Here is a 9,560-nt window from a genome sequence, read left to right on the forward strand (position 1 = left end):
TCGCTGGAGAAGGATGTCATGCTGGGTAAGATGGAGGGTCAGAGAAACACAGGAAGACCCCCAATGAGATGGATCAGCCAAGTGGCATCATTGATGGCCTCAAGTGTGGGGTTGGCCCAGGATCGGACATTGTTTTGTTTTGTTGTGCATCGGGTCGCTATGCATTGGTTCTGATCAATGGCACCTGACAACAACAACAACAACAGCAACAATTGCAGAAGTGGGATTTTGAAAAGTAAGTTTTCCGCTTACTGATTTGAAGTTTACCTAATTCTGATTCAGTGACTCTTTAGATCAGAGGAGAACTAAGTTCAAAGACTATATTGTTTATGGAGTTTTGGTGTGACACTGTTGGATACACACTCAACCACAAGGTCCGTTTGAATAATAAAGTTGGTGTTTCAAACTCACTGGCCACTCCTTGGAAATCCTAAACAGAGCCACTATGGGTCCAAACCAGCTCTAAGGCACTTAACAACAACCATTATGAAAATAGACTGCCACCTTTACTTCCTGTGGAGCAGTTAATGAGTTTGAACCACTAATCTCTGGTTAGTTGCTGAGCCCTTACCATTACTTTATCATGTTGTTTTGTTTGTTTCTTGTTGTTAAATGTTGTTGAGTCAATTCTGACCCATAGCGACCCTGTATAGGGTTTCAATGAAGCAACTTGTGAGCTTGAATTTCCAACCTTGCAGTTCAAAACAATTTTGTTTTAGAAAGATCAAATCACTTTTCCCTTATTTTCATCTCTTTAAAAATGCTATAATTGGCATATAAGGAAATTTATCTTTAATATCACTGTTATTGCCTTCTCCTTAAAAGAATTATAACCTAAAATTTATAGCCACTGGATACATTTTCACCTATCTTATTGTTCTGACTTTTTTCTCCATTTCTCCATATATTTTCTGTTATTGACAATATATGACAATCCTCCATATATTTTATTGACAATTACTTGCATGTTTGATTCCTCTGTTAGAGGTAGAAAAGTAAACTAAGCGTACAAGTCCTTTCTTTCCTATTTCATTTCAAAGTAATTGAGGATAGAGATTGTATGTTGGTGGTTTTTTTTGGTGTGTGTGTCTTCTGATAAAGTCTAATTATTTTTCTGCATAGAAGAGTTCCCAGCCTGCCTTTTAATTGACTGGTCAATGTCTTCAAAAAGCTCCGCATGGGACATTATAAAAAGAATAAACAGATACATATGTAATATTACTGAGTTTCCCCTGTTTATTCTTTGTATGTGGTGAGCTTCTAAAGTCATACATTCAGATTCTAAACATTGGACCGGTCAGGTTCATTATCCTCTATTAGAATTTTCCATGGGGTTCAATAAAACATGTCTTTCTGATTTCCATTTTGACCTGGGGGAAACGCTCTTAGAAATAAGGTGTAAATATGATCCCATTTGACACTTAGGGAAGACAGCATTGATAAGGACCTTTAAAAAAAAGTTTTTATGAAAGCCCTTTCCTGGCATGAGTGCTTACCCTAGGGTCACTCAAGAAGGACAGAATTGTGATTAACAATGATTGCCACTAGAGGTCAGAGTTGACCATTCACAGAGGGAGTAAATTCAATGCAATGACCTTTGGACTTTTAAGTACAGAATGACAAGAGTATTAAAAGTTTCTTTGTGCCATTGAGATGTGGGTGCTGAGTTGTGTTTCAGATGCAGGATCTATTAAAATAATTTTTAACTTGGATGATGTTTGTAGTTTTTAAAATATTGAGATTACTTCCTAATCCTGTATATAAATCTACTGTCTTAGAAACTAAATTCCTACATATTAGAATATATGTGTATATTGTAGAGTTGCATGATTTTTTCTCTTTTCATCTGTTATAATCAGCATCAACTTGTAGGCAGAGCAGGCAAACTTAGTGGACAGGGTGGCAGTATTTGAGGTACTTTGGTAAGATTCTTTCATTATTACAAAACCGAAAACAGTACTCTTTTGATCTGAAGCTTGTTATTCTACTATTAATGTTTTTGATTAAATAGCCCTTGTAGCATAGCAGGTTATGCATTGGGCTGCTAACCAAAAGGTCATTAGTTTGAGTCCACCAGGTGCTTTATAGGAGAAAGTGGAAACTTTCTGCTCTTGTAAAGATTTATAACCTTGAAAACTCTACACAGGATCTCTTCTCTCTGAGACAGAATTGACTCCATGGCACACCCCTACCATCACTAACAATACTTTGAACCAAATTACTTCCCTTATGTTTTTTTCTACTAAAATATTTTCTATTCTATTGGCAAAGCAAATGGCAAGTATTATGCCTTGAATTTGTGTTGCAGGAATTCACTTAAAGTAGATGCTTCAAAAACACCAATCACTCGTTGGAAACCCTATATAGGGTCACCATGAATTGGAACCAACTCAATGGCACTTAACAACAACATACTTGAAAGTGCAGCTATGATAACTTCTCACCTTCCATGTAGGAGGCCTGGGTTTGATTTCTGGCCAATAGCAGTCACCAACCATCTGGCATTGGAGATTTGTTTGTTGTTATGATGTTGAACAGATTTCAGTGGACCTTCCAGACTAAGAATGACTAGAAAAAGATGCCTGGCAACCTGCTTCTGAAGTAAGCCACCGAAAATATTACGGATCATAGTGGTCCAATCCAATTTTGTATAAAGTTACCATGAGTCAGAGACTGACTGGAGGACAACCAACAACAACACACCTGACAGAGGTAATGCTGGGAATTGTTTTTCATATTCTATTTACTTGGCAGAGCTCATTTGACATTATGACTGGACCTGCATGACATATTTTTTAGGCATAATCTTGACTGCACAGGAAGAAAGCACTGTTGGTTGACTAACTACTCTGTAGGAAGTATTTTTGTTTTGTTGTTATTTGGTGCCATTGAGTTGGTTCTGACTCATAGTGACCCTTCTAGGGTTTACAAGGAATGGCTGGTGGGTTTGGACCACCAATCTTGTGATTAGCAGTCCAATGCTTATCCTAGAGCACCACATCAGGACACCATTTCTTGTGTAGATTCTCTCATCTAATACTCACAGTAACTTTTGGATGTAGAGATGGTTTGTTAACTCTATTTTACAGATGAGGAGATTGAGGTTCAGAGATTAAATAACTTGTTAAAGATCACGACATTTGTAAGAGGAAGAGGTGGGATTTAAATTCAGGTCTTCTTTTTTCCAAAAACCACACTTCTCCCTAAGTGTCCAATTGCCTCATGAGTTGTGTGTAGTAAACATTCTCCCCACTATTCCTTCCCATCTTTCTACCCTCCTGACAGCTACCTTTGCATCAAATGTGTTCAAGCATTGATGATTTCAAATCTTTGCCATATTAGTCTGCATTCTGATGAGAAAATAGCCTGCCTTGAGCACATATATTACTATAGTTCAAAGTTAACTGCAGGAGGTCTGGCATCATGTCAGACTCTTTGATCTTTATAGAGACTATGTATCCTCAGATTTAATAGAAATTCTCTATAAGCTGAAAAATCCTAATAGTAAATCTCAGCTATTTTTCCTTATTTGAAACATGAGGGAGGGAAACATTGGCAAGGGGAAATGTTGGACACGTATTCTACTTTTGATCCTGTAATCAATATTTTTTTGAAAATGTAAATATAGTGAAGTAGTAATTATGTTCCATTATTCAGTGAATTTCTTGAGAATGGATATTGCATCATTCATTTTACATCCCTGATACTGCACATTAATTGGAATTTGCGTGTTGACTGAGTTAGTGACACCCCATGAACCAATATCATCTAATCTACCTTTCTAGTGTGGTTTAGGGTTAAGAGGATTATGCCTGGGATTCCTATAGCTTTTCTCAATGTTTCATATTAATTTTCTTTTCATTTTAATTATAAACGTGAGGTTTATTGATGTATAATTTGCATACAGTAAAATTCACCATGTTAATGAATTTTGACAAATATATATAGTTATAAAATGACTTGTTGCTAAGGGCAATTGAGTTGGTTCTGACTCAGAATGACCTATATAGGGTTTTCGAAGAGTGGCTGATTGGTTTGAACTGCTGACCTTGTGGTTTGCAGTCCAGTGCTTATCCTGCAGGGCAGCATTCCATATAGTTACTACTGTAAAATATATATATATATATATTGAATATATTCATGACCTAAGAAGTTTCTTGTGTCCCTTTGTGCTTAATCCACTTACTCCAAACCTATAATCTATTGTTGTGGTTAAGTGCTATCGACTCAGTTGTGACTTATAGAAACCCTTTATAAGAGTTTCCAAGGCATAAACCTTTGCAGGAGAAGAAAGCCTCATCTTTCTTCCACATAGCTCCTAGTGGACTAGGATCGTGGACCTTGTAGTTCATAATCCAGTGCTTATCCTATGGAGCCATCACACTCCCTGGACCTATCCCCTATTGTTGGTAAGTGCCTTCGAGTCAGTTCTGAATCATAGTGACTCTGTATAAAGTTTCCAAGGAACAGGTGGTGGTTTGAACCATCAACCTTGCAGTTGGCAGTCTAGTACTTATCCTACAGCATCATATCAGGACCCCAACCTATCCCTTTGTTGTTGTTTTTAAGTGCCTTGGAGTTGGTTCCAACCCATAGCAACCATGTATAGGGTTTCTGAGGAGCAGCTGGTGAGCTTGAACCACCTAACAACATTCAGTTCAAGCCAACTTTGAAGTTCAGCACCTTAACCCACAGCACTGCACCAGGACTCGGACCTAATTCTTGAATATGGTTAATTATTTACCAGAATGTCTTATATTAGAACCATGTCATATGTGGCTTTTTGGACCTGATTTCTTTCTGAAAATTATTTCGTGTTTTGATGTATCAGTAATTTCTTTCTTTTTATTTTTCTTAATAATTATAGTATTTCAATGTATTAACATACCTAGATTTGTGCATTCGTTCACCAATTAATTGACTTTTTTTTTTTTTTTTTTTTGAGAAGATTCTCCAAACTTTAATGCCAAGGTTCTGGGAAGGTATCTGAGGGCTGACAGCATTTCTGGTAGCACAAATCCCCTCTTCCTCCAGCCAGGGGTACCCAGACACCTTGTCTGCAGGTAATGAGAAACACTGGGATCTCCTTCCCATGCTGCATTGTTCCTGGACTGAACTTGGCCTGAAGTTGTTAGCGCCTCTGCAGATGGGCCTGACAAGAGGAGGATGAGGAGTGGGCTGGGGGCATCACTGGCCCATAGGTACCTGACCCTGCTAGGCTCAGAGGTGACTTGGTCTGAGGCCTGCACAGAGCAGCTAGAGGGCAGGAGCTGGAGACAGACATTATGGTACCCAGCATGGGAGGCTGTGAGGTGATGGAGAATGGGGCAGGTCTGAGGAGTTGAGGGCGTATGTGTGCATGGGGTACACAGAAGCTCCTGGCTTCTCCAGGTACTTGCTTCAGACAGCCCGAGGTGGGGAACTTGGGGACACGTTCCGTCTGATGTCTGAGTACAGGAGCCTCCCTAGAATGACCTCCGAGGCATGAGGACAGCATTGCAGCCCAGGTAGGGTCAGCTGGGGCGTGCATGGCTTCATTATTGTGTGGATGCCTGACCCTGTTTTCCGGGCCTGCAAAGGGGTAGTTGAACACTTCTGGTGAGTCAAATGTTTGGTAGGCACTGCTCTCTGGCGAGGGTCCAAGGAAACCGACATGGAGCAGGAGCTCCCCGCTGCGCTCCGGGTACATGTGGTAGACAAGGCAGCAAGAGAAAGGCCTGAGGAGCAAGCTTAGGATGGCCATTCTGGCCCCAAAGCGGCCTGTGACTGTGAGGGTCCCCAGAGGGTAGAAGATGCTAATATGGACGATGTCTAGGAAGATGGTGATCACCGAGCCACTGAGAAACATGCTTATGGCATTGATGGAGTCCCTCTGAGCAACAGCCCACACACCCAAGACCAGGATGGTGAAGTTGGCCCAGGCATAGGAGCCTGAGAACAGGATGCAACCCCACATCGTCAGCAACCAGTGGACCAGGAGGATGACCTTCAGGTTTACGGCGGGCAGCTCCATACTGATCCATGCCCAGGGCACCTGCGTAACAGCCATGGGGCCCCACCACTCTGAACTCAGGAAAAAAGACCAATTAATTGACTTTTGTGTTGTTTCATTTTCATATATATATGTTGTTAATTGCCATCCAGTCGGTTCCAACCCATAGGACCCTGTACAGGGTTTCCGAGGGTGTAAATCTTTACGGGAATAGAAAGTTTCATCTTTCATATATATATATATGAAACAACTCAAAAGTCATATATATATACCAAATATGTTGTTGTTGTTAAGTGTTGTTAAGTTGGTTCCAACTCATAGCAAACCTATATAAGGGTTTCCACAGAGCAGCTGTTGGGTTTGAATTGCTGACCTTGTGGTTCACAGTCCTGTGCCAGACTAGAACTTCTATATTATGTGTAGACATATGGTTTTATTTATTGGTGCTAAATATTTGGGATTGAAGTTTGGGTCATATGTTTTATGCATATTTACTTTTATAAGAAACTGTCAGTTTTCCAATGACTTCTCCATTTTACACATCCAATAGTGGTGTATGAGAGTTCTGGTTGCTTCATATCCAAGTCAACACTTGTTATGGTGGTTAGCCTTTAGAATCTTATATATACATATGTATATATATATATTGTTGTTCATTGCCATAGAGTTGGTTCAAATTCATAGTGACCCTAGGCACAATAGAGTGAAACACTATCCAGTCTTGCACCATCTTCACAATTGTTGTTAAATTTGTGTTCATTGCTGCTGGCACTATGTCAGTCCATCTCATTGGTGGTCTTTCTATTTTTCACTGACTTCCACTTTACCAACCATGATATTCTTCTCTAGGGACTGGTTGCTCTATATAACATGTCCAAAGTATGAAGTATGGGTGCCCTGGCTTCTATAGGGCATTCTGGCTGTACTTCTACCAACATAGATCTGTTTGTTCTTTTGAGAGTCCATGGTACTCTTAATATTCTTCTATAAAACCATAACTCAAATGCATCAGTTCTTCTATGGTCTTCCATATTTATTTTTCAACTTCCACATGCATATGAGGTTACTGAAAATACTGTGGCTTGTGTTTGGATCAATTTAGTCCTCAAACCGACATCTTTGATCGTGAACACTTTAAAAGAGGTCTTTAGCAGCAGGATTAACTAATGCAATGTGTCATTTGGTTTCTTAACTGCTGATTGCATTAGTGTTGGTAGTGGATCCAAGCAAAATGAAGTCTTTGACAACTTGAATTTTTTCTCTATTTATCTTAATGTGATTTATTGCTCCAATAGTATAGGATTTTTCTTTTCTTTAAATGAAGGAGCAACCCATACTGAAGGCTATGGTCTTTGAACTTCATCAGTAAGTATTTTAAGTCCTCTTCTCATTCATCAAGCAAGGTTGTATCTGCATATAGCAAGTTGTTAATGAGTCTTCCTCAAACACTGAAGTCATGTACTTTTTTGTATAATCCAGCTTCTTGGATTATTTGCTTAGAATAGAGATTGAATAAGCATGGTGAAAAAATACAACCTTGGAATACACCTTTCTTAATTGTAAAGCATTCAGTGTACTCTTGTTCTGTTCGAACAAGCACCTCTTGGTCTATGTACAGGTTCCTTATGAGCACAATTATGGGTTTTGGAATATACATTATCTACAATGTTGTCTGTAGTTTGTCATGATCCACATGATCATTTCCTTATTTGTTCAGTTTAAATATTTCTAGATATGTTGGATATGAGCCCTTTGCCAGATATTTACAAACATTTTCTTTAAACTTTTGGCTAGTCCTTTTATTTGCTTAACAGTACTTTTTAAGCATGTAAGTTCAAATTTTTTATGAAATCCAATTGTTCAATTGTTTCTTTTAGGATTCTTTCTTTTTGTGTTCAGACGAAGAATTTTTCACCTAATCCAAGTTTACAAAGATTTTCTTCTGTGTTTCTTTTTCCCCAGAAGTTTTATAGTTTTTGGTTGTACATTTACATCTATGATACATGTAAAGATAATTTTTGTAGAAGGGTCATCATTCTTTTTTTATATATAAATATATTTTCTTGATTTTTAAAACTCAAATGGTAAAAACAGTATGTTTCCTTTCCTACCACATGGTGCCGAGTACAGTTGTTATAGAGAATAAACACTGAACTGTAAACTACAATGTCGATAGTTTAGCTCATCAGGGACTCCATGGAAATAAGATGATGTTTTCTGCTCCTGCAAAGGTTTATAACCTCAGAAATCCTCTATAGGGTTGCTCTAAGTCAGAAGTGAGTCAATGGTACTTAACAAGAACAACAACATGGTGAATTGTGATTATTTCATTATAGACTAAATGAAATTTAGTGACATATTGACTTGGAAAAATATATTCTCTTTATCTGTCTATTTCTATGTTGTGGTTGTTAAGTGCCGTCGAGTTGGTTTCGACTCATGGTGACCCTGTAGAGGGTTTTCAAGGAGCAGCTGGTGGGTTTGAACAGCCGACCTTGTGGTTTACAGTCTAGTGCTGATCCTACAGTGCCACACCCCATGTTTTTTCTCAATCCTGGAAAATCTTCATACTTCATCTTTCAGGAAAAAGTATGTACACCCTCTGAGGAGAACATTGAGAAGAAATTTCATTCCAATATAGGTTCAATTATTCTAGAATTACTGAGATTCAGAACACACTGGGGAAAGGTTTTCTAATAAACAACTGTAAGATTCCACGGAATATCTCATTTGGAGTCCCTTGGAATTAAGTGTTGTCGGCTGTTGTTGCTGTTAAGTGTCAATGAGTTGGTTCTGATTCATAACGACCCTGTATGTAGTTTCTACAATGAATAAGGAAGACCATAGAATAATTGATGCATTTGAATTATGATCTTGGAGGAGAATATTGAAGTACTATGGGCTGCCAAAAAAAAAAACAAACAGATCTGTGTTGGAAGAAGTGCAGCCAGAGTGCTCCTTGGAGGCCAGGATGGCCAAACTTTGTCCTCATACTTCGGACACATTGTCAGGAGAAACCAGTCACTGGAGAAGGATATCATGTTTGGTAAAGTGGATGGTCAAAGAAAAAGAGGAAGGCCCCCAGTGAGATGGATTAGCAAAGTGGCAGCATCAATGGGCTCAAGCATGCCAACAAATGTCAGGTTGTCCAAGGACCAGTCAGTGTTTCATTCTGTTATGCCTAGGGTCGCTATGAGTTGGGACCAACTCGATGTCACCTAACAAAAATAACAATATATAGTTTCTGAGATATGGCTGGTGGATTTGAACTGCTGGTCTTGAAGTTCAAAATGGTCTTGTGGTCCAGTGCTTATTCTACAGCATCATACCTGGACTCCAAGAGCTTTCAGTAGGAGAGTGTAGAAAAACAAACTTTCAGTAGGATGCTTAACAAGTTGTAAAAATCTGTAATACATGGTCAAATAACTTTAAAACACATTGACAAATAAGTAGTCGGTGAAAAACAAAATGCTGGAAGAAATATTTTTTAACAGTTACCATGACATTAGGGAAAATGTTTGTAATGTAAGGTAAGTACTTAATTACAGAGAGGAAATAAAGAGTGAAA

General features: G+C 38.7%; 1 pseudogene; it reads right to left on the reverse strand.

Moving 5' to 3' along the window:
- Window positions 1–5,131: 5,131 nt before the first annotated feature.
- On the reverse strand, window positions 5,132–6,013 carry LOC102825011 (annotated as a pseudogene).
- Between the last annotated feature and the right edge of the window lie 3,547 nt (window positions 6,014–9,560).

Source organism: Chrysochloris asiatica, unplaced genomic scaffold, assembly GCF_000296735.1.
Source record: "Chrysochloris asiatica unplaced genomic scaffold, ChrAsi1.0 scaffold00129, whole genome shotgun sequence".
NCBI lineage: Eukaryota > Metazoa > Chordata > Mammalia > Afrosoricida > Chrysochloridae > Chrysochloris > Chrysochloris asiatica.